Source organism: Pseudorca crassidens, chromosome 4 (genome assembly GCF_039906515.1).
Source record: "Pseudorca crassidens isolate mPseCra1 chromosome 4, mPseCra1.hap1, whole genome shotgun sequence".
Lineage (NCBI taxonomy): Eukaryota > Metazoa > Chordata > Mammalia > Artiodactyla > Delphinidae > Pseudorca > Pseudorca crassidens.
In genome coordinates, this window is record NC_090299.1 from 90,170,402 (window position 1) to 90,188,098 (window position 17,697).

Here is a 17,697-nt window from a genome sequence, read left to right on the forward strand (position 1 = left end):
CCAACAGCCACTCTGGAGAAGTGTATGGTGTTTCCTGAAACATCTAAAAAACAAAGCAACAGAGCCTAGGGCACTTCCACTTATGTTCCTATAGCTTAGGGAAATTAAAATCAAAAAGACACAACCACCCCAATCTTTGGGACAGCTCTGTTTACAAGAACCTCGTTTACGGTAAAAGTTCAGTATCACAGAAAGTGAAAAATGGATAAAGAAGTTGTGGTAATTACGTACAATGCAATATCACGCAGCAATGAAATCTATGTCATCAGGCCCATAGCAGCATAATGAGTGGATTCAGGTACGATGATTCTAAGTGAAATAAGTCACACAGAAAAACAAACATCATAAGATATCACTACTACACGGAATGTAAACTTGGCTACACAGGAACTGAATTACAAAACAGAACAGGGTCTCAAATGTAGAAAACCAAGTTATGCTTGCTTAAGGCGAAAGGTGAGTTGGGGTGTTGCATAAAACCAGAGATTGAAATTAGCACAGATACCGTTCCATAAGCCAAATATGTAATAGACAAGAGCTACTCCTTGCTCAACGAAGTGGACTCTACACCCCATAATAAACGCCTAAGAATATACCTGACTAGAAAGAATCTTAAAACCTATGGATTTATATGTCTCCGAAAGAGAATCAAGCGTGTGTACAGCGGCATAAACGCAGCAGTGATAGAATTGGTGAGGTTCGGTGGACAAATGCAGACCCTTTGAAGTCATATTGCATGGTACCCATTCCATGGGTCTCAACTCTCCAGGTTTAAGGGATTCTTCCTTCAGCTACAACATGCATGTGGAACCCAGAGTATGATACACCGTGTGCTCGGGAAACGTGTTCAATTGTGTCAGTTTTCGTCCCCTGGTACTCGGGTGCAACATTCCAGATGCTTTACTAACACTCTCCCCACTTGGAGAGTCAGTGCCTTTAACCTCCTGTTTGGCCCAGTTTGCAATTTCTGCGGAAAATGAACAGGAATAGGGAGAACCAATGAGAGACTAGCTGGAGGTGTCTGGACGGGCAAATTTAACTCTCATTTCCCACCAGGAAGAGGAATTAACCAAAGGCTCAGTGTGCCATGCCGAAACCACACTAGGGCCTGAAGCAATGTAGCGGTGTTGCGGCCAGCTCACAAGAAAGCGAGTTGAAGAAAGGAGCTCAGGGGCACTGTCATTCACATACCTGCAGAGTTATAAATGACAGCTATCGTCCAAAAATATATTGAAGTAAGGCTGCCAAGAGGACTTGAAAGCGGGGCAGAATTGCAGGAAACCGATTTCAGGAGGTAGACTGGAATTGCATGTAAAGCATAGGAAAAGAGGCAGAACGTCCACAATGATGCACTTGGCCAAAAAGGGCGTATGCGTTTTTTCCTGAATATATTTTTCCTGAATATATTCAGGAAAAAACGCATACGCCCTTTTTGGCCAACCAAGCAAGCTTGCAAAGGAAATCTGCACTACAATGAAGTCTCACTGCCCCCCGGTCAAAAGGGCCATCTGAAAAATGTGTAAAATCCAGAAAGGCAGGACAGGCCATGGAGAACTGGGAGCCTTGTTATGCTGATGGGCGGGATGTAAATTGCCAACAGTCACTCTGGAGAAGTGTATGGTGTTTCCTGAAACATCTAAAAAACAAAGCAACAGAGCCTAGGGCACTTCCACTTATGGTCCTATAGCTTAGGGAAATTAAAATAAAAAAGACACAACCACCCCAATCTTTGGGACAGCTCTGTTTACAAGAACCTCGTTTACGGTACAAGTTCAATATCACAGAAAGCGCAAAATGGATAAAGAAGTTGTGGTACTTACGTACAATGCAATATCACTCAGCAATGAAATCTATGTCACCAGGCCCGTAGCAGCATAATGAGTGGATTCAGGTACGATGATTGTAAGTGAAATAAGTCACACAGAGAAAGAAACATCATAAGATATCTCTACCACATGGAATGTAAACTTGGCTATACAGGAACTGAATTACAAAACAGAACAGGGTCTCAAATGTAGAAAACCGACTTATGCTTGCTTAAGAGTAACGGTGAGTTGGGGTGCTGCATAAAACCAAAGATTGAAATTAGCACAGATACGGTTCCATAAGCCAAATATGTAATAGATAAGAGCTTCTCCTTGCTCAACGAAGTGGACTCTACACCCCATATTAAACGCCTAAGAATATACCTGACTAGTAAGAATCTTAAAACCTATGGATTTATATGTCTACGAAAGAGAATCAAGCGTGTGTACAGTGGCATAAATGCAGCAGTGCTAGGATTGGTGAGGTTCGGTGAGCAAATGCAGACCCTTTGAAGTCATATTGCATGGTACCCATTGCAGGGGTCTCAACTCTCCAGGTTTAAGGGATTCTTCCTTCAGCTAAAACATGCATGTGGAACCCAGAGTATGATCCACCGTGTGATCGGGAAACGTGTTCAAATGTGACTCAGTTTTCGTCCCCCGGTACTCGGGTGCAACATTCCAGACGCTTTACTAACACTCTCCCCACTTGGAGAGTCAGTGCCTTTAACCTCCTGTTTGGCCCAGTTTGCAATTTCTGCGGAAAATGAACAGGAATAGGGAGAACCAATGAGAGACTAGCTGGAGGTGTCTGGACGGGCAAATTTAACTCTCATTTCCCACCAGGAAGAGGAATTAACCAAAGGCTCAGCGTGCCATTCTGGAACCACACTAGGGCCTGAAGCAATCCTGCGGTGTTGCGGCCAGCTCACAAGAAAACGAGTTGAAGAAAGGAGCTCAGGGGCACTGTCATTCACATACCTGCAGAGTTATAAATGACAGCTATCGTCCAAAAATATATTGAAGTAAGGCTGCCAAGAGTACTTGAAAGCGGGGCAGAATTGCAGGAAACCGATTTCAGGAGGTAGACTGGAATTGCATGTAAAGCAAAGGAAAAGAGGCAGAACGTCCACAATGATGCACTTGGCCAAAAAGGGCGTATGCGTTTTTTCCTGAATATATTCAGGAAAAAACGCATACGCCCTTTTTGGCCAACCAAGCAAGCTTGCAAAGGGAATCTGCACTACAATGAAGTCTCACTACCCCGCGGGCAAAAGGGCCATCTGAAAAAAGTATAAAATCCAGCAAAGCAGGACAGGCCATGGAGAACTGGGAGCCTTGTTATGCTGATGGGCGGGATGTAAATTGCCAACAGCCACTCTGGAGAAGTGTATGGTGTTTCCTGAAACATCTAAAAAACAAAGCAACAGAGCCTAGGGCACTTCCACTTATGGTCCTATAGCTTAGGGAAATTAAAATCAAAAAGACACAACCACCCCAATCTTTGGGACAGCTCTGTTTACAAGAACCTCGTTTACGGTACAAGTTCAATATCACAGAAAGCGCAAAATGGATAAAGAAGTTGTGGTACTTACGTACAATGCAATATCACTCAGCAATGAAATCTATGTCATCAGGCCCTTAGCAGCATAATGAATGGATTGAGGTACGATGATTGTAAGTGAAATAAGTCACACAGAGAAAGAAACATCATAAGATATCTCTACCACATGGAATGTAAACTTGGCTACACAGGAACTGAACTACAAAACAGAACAGGGTCTAAAATGTAGAAAACCGTCTTATGCTTGCTTAAGAGTAAAGGTGAGTTGGGGTGCTGCATAAAACCAAAGATTGAAATTAGCACAGATACGGTTCCATAAGCCAAATATGTAATAGACAAGAGCTACTCCTTGTTCAACGAAGTGGACTCTACACCCCATATTAAAGGCCTAAGAATATACCTGACTAGTAAGAATCTTAAAACCTATGGATTTATATGTCTCCGAAAGAGAATCAAGCGTGTGTACAGTGGCATAAATGCAGCAGTGCTAGGATTGGTGAGGTTCGGTGAGCAAATGCAGACCCTTTGAAGTCATATTGCATGGTACCCATTGCAGGGTTCTCAACTCTCCATGTTTAAGGGATTCTTCCTTCAGCTAAAACATGCATGTGGAACCCAGAGTATGATCCACCATGTGATCGGGAAACGTGTTCAAATGTGTCTCAGTTCTCGTCCCCTGGTACTCGGGTGCAACATTCCAGACGCTTTACTAACACTCTCCCCACTTGGAGAGTCAGTGCCTTTAACCTCCTGTTTTGCCCAGTTTGCAATTTCTGCGGAAAATGAACAGGAATAGGGAGAACCAATGAGAGACTAGCTGGAGGTGTCTGGACGGGCAACTTTAACTCTCATTTCCCACCAGGAAGAGGAATTAACCAAAGGCTCAGCGTGCCATGCCGGAACCACACTAGGGCCTGAAGCAATCCTGCGGTGTTGCGGCCAGCTCACAAGAAAGCGAGTTGAAGAAAGGAGCTCAGGGACACTGTCATTCACATACCTGCAGAGTTATAAATGATAGCTATCGTCCAAAAATATATTGAAGTAAGGCTGCCAAGAGGACTTGAAAGCGGGGCAGAATTGCAGGAAACCGATTTCAGGAGGTAGACTGGAATTGCATGTAAAGCATAGGAAAAGAGGCAGAACGTCCACAATGATGCACATGGCCAAAAAGGGCGTATGCGTTTTTTCCTGAATATATTCAGGAAAAAACGCATACGCCCTTTTTGGCCAACCAAGCAAGCTTGCAAAGGAAATCTGCACTACAATGAAGTCTCACTGCTCCCAGGTCAAAAGGGCCATCTGAAAAAAGTGTAAAATCCAGAAAGGCAGGACAGGCCATGGAGAACTGGGAGCCTTGTTATGCTGATGGGCGGGATGTAAATTGCCAACAGCCACTCTGGAGAAGTGTATGGTGTTTCCTGAAACATCTAAAAAACAAAGCAACAGAGCCTAGGGCACTTCCACTTATGGTCCTATAGCTTAGGGAAATTAAAATCAAAAAGACTCAGCCACCCCAAAGTTAGGGACAGCTCTGTTTACAAGAACCTCATTTATGGTCCAAGTTCAATATCACAGAAAGCGAAAAATGGATCAAGAAGTTGTGGTACTTACGTACAATGCAATATCACTCAGCAATGAAATCTATGTCATCAGGCCCGTAGCAGCATAATGAGTGGATTCAGGTACGATGATTCTAAGTGAAATAAGTCACACAGAAAAACAAACATCATAAGATATCACTAATACAAGGAATGTAAACTTGGCTACACAGGAACTGAATTACAAAACAGAACAGGGTCTCAAATGTAGAAAACCAACTTATGCTTGCTTAAGGCGTAAGGTGAGTTGGGGTGCTGCATAAAACCAGAGATTGAAATTAGAACAGATACCGTTCCATAAGCCAAATATTTAATAGACAAGAGCTACTCCTTGCTCAACGAAGTGGACTCTACACCCCATATTAAACGCGTAAGAATATACCTGACTAGAAAGAATCTTAAAACCTATAGATTTATATGTCTCTGAAAGAGAATCAAGCGTGTGTACAGTGTCATAAACGCAGCAGTGATAGGATTGGTGAGGTTCGGTGAGCAAATGCAGACCCTTTGAAGTCATATTGCATGGTACCCATTCCATGGGTCTCAACTCTCCAGGTTTAAGGGATTCTTCCTTCAGCTAAAACATGCATGTGGAACCCAGAGTATGATCCACCGTGTGATCGGGAAACGTGTTTAATTGTGTCAGTTTTCATCCCCCGGTACTCGGGTGCAACATTCCAGACGCTTTACTAACACTCTCCCCACTTGGAGAGTCAGTGCCTTTAACCTCCTGTTTGGCCCAGTTTGCAATTTCTGCGGAAAATAAACAGAAATAGGCAGAACCAAGAGAGACTAGCTGGAGGTGTCTGGACGGGCAAATTTAACTCTCATTGCCCACCAGGAAGAGGAATTAACCAAAGGCTCAGCGTGCCATTCTGGAACCACACTAGGGCCTGAAGCAATGCTGCGGTGTAGCGGCCAGCTCACAAGAAAACGAGTTAAAGAAAGGAGCTCAGGGGCACTGTAATTCACAAACCTGCAGAGTTAAAAATGACAGCTATCGTCCAAAAATATATTGAAGTAAGGCTGCCAAGAGGACTTGAAAGCGGGGCAGAATTGCAGGAAACCGATTTCAGGAGGTAGACTGGAATTGCATGTAAAGCATAGGAAAAGAGGCAGAACGTCCACAATGATGCACTTGGCCAAAAAGGGCGTATGCGTTTTTTCCTGAATATATTCAGGAAAAAACGCATACGCCCTTTTTGGCCAACCAAGCAAGCTTGCAAAGGGAATCTGCACTACAATGAAGTCTCACTACCCCGCGGGCAAAAGGGCCATCTGAAAAAAGTATAAAATCCAGCAAAGCAGGACAGGCCATGGAGAACTGGGAGCCTTGTTATGCTGATGGGCGGGATGTAAATTGCCAACAGCCACTCTGGAGAAGTGTATGGTGTTTCCTGAAACATCTAAAAAACAAAACAACAGAGCCTAGGGCACTTCCACTTATGGTCCTATAGCTTAGGGAAATTAAAATCAAAAAGACACAGCCACCCCAAAGTTTGGGACGGTTCTGTTTACAGGAACCTCGTTTACGGTACAAGTTCAATATCACAGAAAGTGAAAAATGGATAAAGAAGTTGTGGTACTTACCTACAATGCAATATCACTCAGCAATGAAATCTATGTCATCAGGCCCATAGCAGCATAATGAGTGGATTCAGGTACGATGATTCTAAGTGAAATAAGTCACACAGAAAAAGAAACATCATAAGATATCACTACTACACGGAATGTAAACTTGGCTACACAGGAACTGAATTACAAAACAGAACAGGGTCTCAAATGTAGAAAACCAACTTATGCTTCCTAAAGGGGAAAGGTGAGTTGGGGTGCTGCATAAAACCAGACATTGAAATTAGCACAGATATCGTTCCATAAGCCAAATATGTAATAGAAAAGAGCTACACCTTGCTCAACGAAGTGGACTCAACACCCCATATTAAACGCCTAAGAATATACCTGACTAGTAAGAATCTTTAAACCTATGGATTTATATATCTCCGAAAGAGAATCAAGCGTGTGTATAGCGGCATAAACGCAGCAGTGATAGGATTGATGAGGTTCGGTGAGCAAATGCAGACCCTTTGAAGTCATATTGCATGGTACCCATTCCATGGGTCTCAACTCTCCAGGTTTAAGGGATTCTTCCTTCAGCTAAAACATGCATGTGGAACCCAGATCATGATCCACCGTGTGATCGGGAAACATGTTCAAATGTGTCAGTTTTCCTCCCCTGGTACTCGGGTGCAACATTCCAGACGCTTTACTAACACTCTCCCCACTTGGAGAGTCAGTGACTTTAACCTCCTGTTTGGCCCAGTTTGCAATTTCTGCGGAAAATGAACAGGAATAGGGAGAACCAATGAGAGACTAGCTGGAGATGTCTGGATGGGCAAATTTAACTCTCATTTCCCACCAGGAAGAGGAATTAACCAAAGGCTCAGCGTGCCATGCCGGAACAACACTAGGGCCTGAAGCGATGCTGCGGTGTTGCGGCCAGCTCACAAGAAAGCAAGTTGAAGAAAGGAGCTCAGGGGCACTGTAATTCACAAAACTGCAGAGTTATAAATGACAGCTATCGTCCAAAAATATATTGAAGTAAGGCTGCCAAGAGGACTTGAAAGCGGGGCAGAATTGCAGGAAACCGATTTCAGGAGGTAGACTGGAATTGCATGTAAAGCATAGGAAAAGAGGCAGAACGTCCACAATGATGCACTTGGCCAAAAAGGGCGTATGCGTCTTTTCCTGAATATATTCAGGAATAAACGCATACGCCCTTTTTGGCCAACCAAGCAAGCTTGCAAAGGAAATCTGCACTACAATGAAGTCTCACTGCCCCCCGGTCAAAAGGGCCATCTGAAAAAAGTGTAAAATCCAGAAAGGCAGGACAGGCCATGGAGAACTGGGAGCCTTGTTATGCTGATGGGCGGGATGTAAATTGCCAACAGCCACTCTGGAGAAGTGTATGGTGTTTCCTGAAACATCTAAAAAACAAAGCAACAGAGCCTAGGGCACTTCCACTTATGGTCCTATAGCTTAGGGAAATTAAAATCAAAAAGACACACCACCCCAATCTTTGGGACAGCTCTGTTTACAAGAACCTCGTTTACGGTACAAGTTCAATATCACAGAAAGCGCAAAATGGATAAAGAAGTTGTGGTACTTACGTACAATGCAATATCACTCAGCAAAGAAATCTGTGTCATCAGGCCCGTAGCAGCATAATGAGTGGATTCAGGTACGATGATTGTAAGTGAAATAAGTCACACAGAGAAAGAAACATCATAAGATATCTCTACCACATGGAATGTAAACTTGGCTACACAGGAACTGAATTACAAAACAGAACAGGGTCTCAAATGTAGAAAACCGACTTATGCTTGCTTAAGAGTAAAGGTGAGTTGGGGTGCTGCATAAAACCAAAGATTGAAATTAGCACAGATACGGTTCCATAAGCCAAATATGTAATAGACAAGAGCTACTCCTTGCTCAACGAAGTGGACTCTACACCCCATATTAAACGCGTAAGAATATACCTGACTAGTAAGAATCTTAAAACCTATGGATTTATATGTCTCAGAAAGAGAATCAAGCGTGTGTACAGTGGCATAAATGCAGCAGTGCTAGGATTGGTGAGGTTCGGTGAGCAAATGCAGACCCTTTGAAGTCATATTGCATGGTACCCATTGCAGGGGTCTCAACTCTCCAGGTTTAAGGGATTCTTCCTTCAGCTAAAACATGCATGTGGAACCCAGAGTATGATCCACCGTGTGATCGGGAAACGTGTTCAAATGTGACTCAGATTTCGTCCCCCGGTACTCGGGTGCAACATTCCAGACGCTTTACTAACACTCTCCCCACTTGGAGAGTCAGTGCCTTTAACCTCCTGTTTGGCCCAGTTTGCAATTTCTGCGGAAAATGAACAGGAATAGGGAGAACCAATGAGAGACTAGCTGGAGGTGTCTGGACGGGCAAATTTAACTCTCATTTCCCACCAGGAAGAGGAATTAACCAAAGGCTCAGCGTGCCATGCCGGAACCATACTAGGGCCTGAAGCAATGCTGCGGTGTTGCGGCCAGCTCACAAGAAAACGAGTTGAAGAAAGGAGCTCAGGGGCACTGTCATTCACATACCTGCAGAGTTATAAATGACAGCTATCGTCCAAAAATATATTGAAGTAAGGCTGCCAAGAGGACCTGAAAGCGGGGCAGAATTGCAGGAAACCGATTTCAGGAGGTAGACGGGAATAGCATGTAAAGCATAGGAAAAGAGGCAGAACGTCCACAATGATGCACTTGGCCAAAAAGGGCGTATGCGTTTTTTCCTGAATATATTCAGGAAAAAACGCATACGCCCTTTTTGGCCAACCAAGCAAGCTTGCAAAGGAAATCTGCACTGCAATGAAGTCTCACTGCCCCCGGTCAAAAGGGCCATCTGAAAAAAGTGTAAAATCCAGAAAGGCAGGACAGGCCATGGAGAATTGGGAACCTTGTTATGCTGATGTGCGGGATGTAAATTGCGAACAGCCACTCTGGAGAAGTGTATGGTGTTTCCTGAAACATCTAAAAAGCAAAGCAACAGAGCCTAGGGCACTTCCACTTATGGTCCTATAGCTTAGGGAAATTAAAATCAAAAAGACACAGCCACCCCAAAGTTTGGGACGGTTCTGTTTACAGGAACCTCGTTTACGGTACAAGTTCAATATCACAGAAAGTGAAAAATGGATAAAGAAGTTGTGGTACTTACCTACAATGCAATATCACTCAGCAATGAAATCTATGTCATCAGGCCCATAGCAGCATAATGAGTGGATTCAGGTACGATGATTCTAAGTGAAATAAGTCACACAGAAAAAGAAACATCATAAGATATCACTACTACACGGAATGTAAACTTGGCTACACAGGAACTGAATTACAAAACAGAACAGGGTCTCAAATGTAGAAAACCAACTTATGCTTGCTTAAGGCGAAAGGTGAGTTGGGGTGCTGCATAAAACCAGAGATTGAAATTAGCACAGATACCGTTCCATAAGCCAAATATGTAATAGACAAGAGCTACTCCTTGCTCAACGAAGTGGACTCTACATCCCATAATAAACGCCTAAGAATATACCTGACTAGGAAGAATCTTAAAACCTATGGATTTATATGTCTCCGAAAGAGAATCAAGCGTGTGTACAGCGGCATAAACGCAGCAGTGATAGGATTGGTGAGGTTCGGTGGACAAATGCAGACCCTTTGAAGTCATATTGCATGGATCCCATTCCATGGGTCTCAACTCTCCAGGTTTAAGGGATTCTTCCTTCAGCTAAAACATGCATGTGGAACCCAGAGTATGATCCACCGTGTGCTCGGGAAACGTGTTCAATTGTGTCAGTTTTCGTCCCCTGGTACTCGGGTGCAACATTCCAGATGCTTTACTAACACTCTCCCCACTTGGAGAGTCAGTGCCTTTAACCTCCTGTTTGGCCCAGTTTGCAATTTCTGCGGAAAATGAACAGGAATAGGGAGAACCAATGAGAGACTAGCTGGAGGTGTCTGGACGGGCAAATTTAACTCTCATTTCCCACCAGGAAGAGGAATTAACCAAAGGCTCAGTGTGCCATGCCGGAACCACACTAGGGCCTGAAGCAATGCAGCGGTGTTGCGGCCAGCTCACAAGAAAGCGAGTTGAAGAAAGGAGCTCACGGGCACTGTCATTCACATACCTGCAGAGTTATAAATGACAGCTATCGTCCAAAAAGATATTGAAGTAAGGCTGCCAAGAGGACTTGAAAGCAGGGCAGAATTGCAGGAAACCGATTTCAGGAGGTAGACTGGAATTGCATGTAAAGCATAGGAAAAGAGGCAGAACGTCCACAATGATGCACTTGGCCAAAAAGGGCGTATGCGTTTTTTCCTGAATATATTCAGGAATAAACGCATACGCCCTTTTTGGCCAACCAAGCAAGCTTGCAAAGGAAATCTGCACTACAATGAAGTCTCACTGCCCCCCGGTCAAAAGGGCCATCTGAAAAAAGTGTAAAATCCACAAAGGCAGGACAGGCCATGGAGAACTGGGAGCCTTGTTATGCTGATGGGCGGGATGTAAATTGCCAACAGTCACTCTGGAGAAGTGTATGGTATTTCCTGAAACATCTAAAAAACAAAGCAACAGAGCCTAGGGCACTTCCACTTATGGTCCTATAGCTTAGGGAAATTAAAATCAAAAAGACTCAGCCACCCCAAAGTTAGGGACAGCTCTGTTTACAAGAACCTCATTTATGGTCCAAGTTCAATATCACAGAAAGCGAAAAATGGATCAAGAAGTTGTGGTACTTACGTACAATGCAATATCACTCAGCAATGAAATCTATGTCATCAGGCCCGTAGCAGCATAATGAGTGGATTCAGGTACGATGATTCTAAGTGAAATAAGTCACACAGAAAAACAAACATCATAAGATATCACTAATACAAGGAATGTAAACTTGGCTACACAGGAACTGAATTACAAAACAGAACAGGGTCTCAAATGTAGAAAACCAACTTATGCTTGCTTAAGGCGTAAGGTGAGTTGGGGTGCTGCATAAAACCAGAGATTGAAATTAGAACAGATACCGTTCCATAAGCCAAATATTTAATAGACAAGAGCTACTCCTTGCTCAACGAAGTGGACTCTACACCCCATATTAAACGCGTAAGAATATACCTGACTAGAAAGAATCTTAAAACCTATAGATTTATATGTCTCTGAAAGAGAATCAAGCGTGTGTACAGTGTCATAAACGCAGCAGTGATAGGATTGGTGAGGTTCGGTGAGCAAATGCAGACCCTTTGAAGTCATATTGCATGGTACCCATTCCATGGGTCTCAACTCTCCAGGTTTAAGGGATTCTTCCTTCAGCTAAAACATGCATGTGGAACCCAGAGTATGATCCACCGTGTGATCGGGAAACGTGTTTAATTGTGTCAGTTTTCATCCCCCGGTACTCGGGTGCAACATTCCAGACGCTTTACTAACACTCTCCCCACTTGGAGAGTCAGTGCCTTTAACCTCCTGTTTGGCCCAGTTTGCAATTTCTGCGGAAAATAAACAGAAATAGGCAGAACCAAGAGAGACTAGCTGGAGGTGTCTGGACGGGCAAATTTAACTCTCATTGCCCACCAGGAAGAGGAATTAACCAAAGGCTCAGCGTGCCATTCTGGAACCACACTAGGGCCTGAAGCAATGCTGCGGTGTAGCGGCCAGCTCACAAGAAAACGAGTTAAAGAAAGGAGCTCAGGGGCACTGTAATTCACAAACCTGCAGAGTTAAAAATGACAGCTATCGTCCAAAAATATATTGAAGTAAGGCTGCCAAGAGGACTTGAAAGCGGGGCAGAATTGCAGGAAACCGATTTCAGGAGGTAGACTGGAATTGCATGTAAAGCATAGGAAAAGAGGCAGAACGTCCACAATGATGCACTTGGCCAAAAAGGGCGTATGCGTTTTTTCCTGAATATATTCAGGAAAAAACGCATACGCCCTTTTTGGCCAACCAAGCAAGCTTGCAAAGGGAATCTGCACTACAATGAAGTCTCACTACCCCGCGGGCAAAAGGGCCATCTGAAAAAAGTATAAAATCCAGCAAAGCAGGACAGGCCATGGAGAACTGGGAGCCTTGTTATGCTGATGGGCGGGATGTAAATTGCCAACAGCCACTCTGGAGAAGTGTATGGTGTTTCCTGAAACATCTAAAAAACAAAACAACAGAGCCTAGGGCACTTCCACTTATGGTCCTATAGCTTAGGGAAATTAAAATCAAAAAGACACAGCCACCCCAAAGTTTGGGACGGTTCTGTTTACAGGAACCTCGTTTACGGTACAAGTTCAATATCACAGAAAGTGAAAAATGGATAAAGAAGTTGTGGTACTTACCTACAATGCAATATCACTCAGCAATGAAATCTATGTCATCAGGCCCATAGCAGCATAATGAGTGGATTCAGGTACGATGATTCTAAGTGAAATAAGTCACACAGAAAAAGAAACATCATAAGATATCACTACTACACGGAATGTAAACTTGGCTACACAGGAACTGAATTACAAAACAGAACAGGGTCTCAAATGTAGAAAACCAACTTATGCTTCCTAAAGGGGAAAGGTGAGTTGGGGTGCTGCATAAAACCAGACATTGAAATTAGCACAGATATCGTTCCATAAGCCAAATATGTAATAGAAAAGAGCTACACCTTGCTCAACGAAGTGGACTCAACACCCCATATTAAACGCCTAAGAATATACCTGACTAGTAAGAATCTTTAAACCTATGGATTTATATATCTCCGAAAGAGAATCAAGCGTGTGTATAGCGGCATAAACGCAGCAGTGATAGGATTGATGAGGTTCGGTGAGCAAATGCAGACCCTTTGAAGTCATATTGCATGGTACCCATTCCATGGGTCTCAACTCTCCAGGTTTAAGGGATTCTTCCTTCAGCTAAAACATGCATGTGGAACCCAGATCATGATCCACCGTGTGATCGGGAAACATGTTCAAATGTGTCAGTTTTCCTCCCCTGGTACTCGGGTGCAACATTCCAGACGCTTTACTAACACTCTCCCCACTTGGAGAGTCAGTGACTTTAACCTCCTGTTTGGCCCAGTTTGCAATTTCTGCGGAAAATGAACAGGAATAGGGAGAACCAATGAGAGACTAGCTGGAGATGTCTGGATGGGCAAATTTAACTCTCATTTCCCACCAGGAAGAGGAATTAACCAAAGGCTCAGCGTGCCATGCCGGAACAACACTAGGGCCTGAAGCGATGCTGCGGTGTTGCGGCCAGCTCACAAGAAAGCAAGTTGAAGAAAGGAGCTCAGGGGCACTGTAATTCACAAAACTGCAGAGTTATAAATGACAGCTATCGTCCAAAAATATATTGAAGTAAGGCTGCCAAGAGGACTTGAAAGCGGGGCAGAATTGCAGGAAACCGATTTCAGGAGGTAGACTGGAATTGCATGTAAAGCATAGGAAAAGAGGCAGAACGTCCACAATGATGCACTTGGCCAAAAAGGGCGTATGCGTCTTTTCCTGAATATATTCAGGAATAAACGCATACGCCCTTTTTGGCCAACCAAGCAAGCTTGCAAAGGAAATCTGCACTACAATGAAGTCTCACTGCCCCCCGGTCAAAAGGGCCATCTGAAAAAAGTGTAAAATCCAGAAAGGCAGGACAGGCCATGGAGAACTGGGAGCCTTGTTATGCTGATGGGCGGGATGTAAATTGCCAACAGCCACTCTGGAGAAGTGTATGGTGTTTCCTGAAACATCTAAAAAACAAAGCAACAGAGCCTAGGGCACTTCCACTTATGGTCCTATAGCTTAGGGAAATTAAAATCAAAAAGACACACCACCCCAATCTTTGGGACAGCTCTGTTTACAAGAACCTCGTTTACGGTACAAGTTCAATATCACAGAAAGCGCAAAATGGATAAAGAAGTTGTGGTACTTACGTACAATGCAATATCACTCAGCAAAGAAATCTGTGTCATCAGGCCCGTAGCAGCATAATGAGTGGATTCAGGTACGATGATTGTAAGTGAAATAAGTCACACAGAGAAAGAAACATCATAAGATATCTCTACCACATGGAATGTAAACTTGGCTACACAGGAACTGAATTACAAAACAGAACAGGGTCTCAAATGTAGAAAACCGACTTATGCTTGCTTAAGAGTAAAGGTGAGTTGGGGTGCTGCATAAAACCAAAGATTGAAATTAGCACAGATACGGTTCCATAAGCCAAATATGTAATAGACAAGAGCTACTCCTTGCTCAACGAAGTGGACTCTACACCCCATATTAAACGCGTAAGAATATACCTGACTAGTAAGAATCTTAAAACCTATGGATTTATATGTCTCAGAAAGAGAATCAAGCGTGTGTACAGTGGCATAAATGCAGCAGTGCTAGGATTGGTGAGGTTCGGTGAGCAAATGCAGACCCTTTGAAGTCATATTGCATGGTACCCATTGCAGGGGTCTCAACTCTCCAGGTTTAAGGGATTCTTCCTTCAGCTAAAACATGCATGTGGAACCCAGAGTATGATCCACCGTGTGATCGGGAAACGTGTTCAAATGTGACTCAGATTTCGTCCCCCGGTACTCGGGTGCAACATTCCAGACGCTTTACTAACACTCTCCCCACTTGGAGAGTCAGTGCCTTTAACCTCCTGTTTGGCCCAGTTTGCAATTTCTGCGGAAAATGAACAGGAATAGGGAGAACCAATGAGAGACTAGCTGGAGGTGTCTGGACGGGCAAATTTAACTCTCATTTCCCACCAGGAAGAGGAATTAACCAAAGGCTCAGCGTGCCATGCCGGAACCATACTAGGGCCTGAAGCAATGCTGCGGTGTTGCGGCCAGCTCACAAGAAAACGAGTTGAAGAAAGGAGCTCAGGGGCACTGTCATTCACATACCTGCAGAGTTATAAATGACAGCTATCGTCCAAAAATATATTGAAGTAAGGCTGCCAAGAGGACCTGAAAGCGGGGCAGAATTGCAGGAAACCGATTTCAGGAGGTAGACGGGAATAGCATGTAAAGCATAGGAAAAGAGGCAGAACGTCCACAATGATGCACTTGGCCAAAAAGGGCGTATGCGTTTTTTCCTGAATATATTCAGGAAAAAACGCATACGCCCTTTTTGGCCAACCAAGCAAGCTTGCAAAGGAAATCTGCACTACAATGAAGTCTCACTGCCCCCGGTCAAAAGGGCCATCTGAAAAAAGTGTAAAATCCAGAAAGGCAGGACAGGCCATGGAGAATTGGGAACCTTGTTATGCTGATGTGCGGGATGTAAATTGCGAACAGCCACTCTGGAGAAGTGTATGGTGTTTCCTGAAACATCTAAAAAGCAAAGCAACAGAGCCTAGGGCACTTCCACTTATGGTCCTATAGCTTAGGGAAATTAAAATCAAAAAGACACAGCAACCCCAAAGTTTGGGACGGTTCTGTTTACAGGAACCTCGTTTACGGTACAAGTTCAATATCACAGAAAGTGAAAAATGGATAAAGAAGTTGTGGTACTTACCTACAATGCAATATCACTCAGCAATGAAATCTATGTCATCAGGCCCATAGCAGCATAATGAGTGGATTCAGGTACGATGATTCTAAGTGAAATAAGTCACACAGAAAAAGAAACATCATAAGATATCACTACTACACGGAATGTAAACTTGGCTACACAGGAACTGAATTACAAAACAGAACAGGGTCTCAAATGTAGAAAACCAACTTATGCTTGCTTAAGGCGAAAGGTGAGTTGGGGTGCTGCATAAAACCAGAGATTGAAATTAGCACAGATACCGTTCCATAAGCCAAATATGTAATAGACAAGAGCTACTCCTTGCTCAACGAAGTGGACTCTACATCCCATAATAAACGCCTAAGAATATACCTGACTAGGAAGAATCTTAAAACCTATGGATTTATATGTCTCCGAAAGAGAATCAGGCGTGTGTACAGCGGCATAAACGCAGCAGTGATAGGATTGGTGAGGTTCGGTGGACAAATGCAGACCCTTTGAAGTCATATTGCATGGATCCCATTCCATGGGTCTCAACTCTCCAGGTTTAAGGGATTCTTCCTTCAGCTAAAACATGCATGTGGAACCCAGAGTATGATCCACCGTGTGCTCGGGAAACGTGTTCAATTGTGTCAGTTTTCGTCCCCTGGTACTCGGGTGCAACATTCCAGATGCTTTACTAACACTCTCCCCACTTGGAGAGTCAGTGCCTTTAACCTCCTGTTTGGCCCAGTTTGCAATTTCTGCGGAAAATGAACAGGAATAGGGAGAACCAATGAGAGACTAGCTGGAGGTGTCTGGACGGGCAAATTTAACTCTCATTTCCCACCAGGAAGAGGAATTAACCAAAGGCTCAGTGTGCCATGCCGGAACCACACTAGGGCCTGAAGCAATGCAGCGGTGTTGCGGCCAGCTCACAAGAAAGCGAGTTGAAGAAAGGAGCTCACGGGCACTGTCATTCACATACCTGCAGAGTTATAAATGACAGCTATCGTCCAAAAAGATATTGAAGTAAGGCTGCCAAGAGGACTTGAAAGCAGGGCAGAATTGCAGGAAACCGATTTCAGGAGGTAGACTGGAATTGCATGTAAAGCATAGGAAAAGAGGCAGAACGTCCACAATGATGCACTTGGCCAAAAAGGGCGTATGCGTCTTTTCCTGAATATATTCAGGAATAAACGCATACGCCCTTTTTGGCCAACCAAGCAAGCTTGCAAAGGAAATCTGCACTACAATGAAGTCTCACTGCCCCCCGGTCAAAAGGGCCATCTGAAAAAAGTGTAAAATCCAGAAAGGCAGGACAGGCCATGGAGAACTGGGAGCCTTGTTATGCTGATGGGCGGGATGTAAATTGCCAACAGCCACTCTGGAGAAGTGTATGGTGTTTCCTGAAACATCTAAAAAACAAAGCAACAGAGCCTAGGGCACTTCCACTTATGGTCCTATAGCTTAGGGAAATTAAAATCAAAAAGACACACCACCCCAATCTTTGGGACAGCTCTGTTTACAAGAACCTCGTTTACGGTACAAGTTCAATATCACAGAAAGCGCAAAATGGATAAAGAAGTTGTGGTACTTACGTACAATGCAATATCACTCAGCAAAGAAATCTGTGTCATCAGGCCCGTAGCAGCATAATGAGTGGATTCAGGTACGATGATTGTAAGTGAAATAAG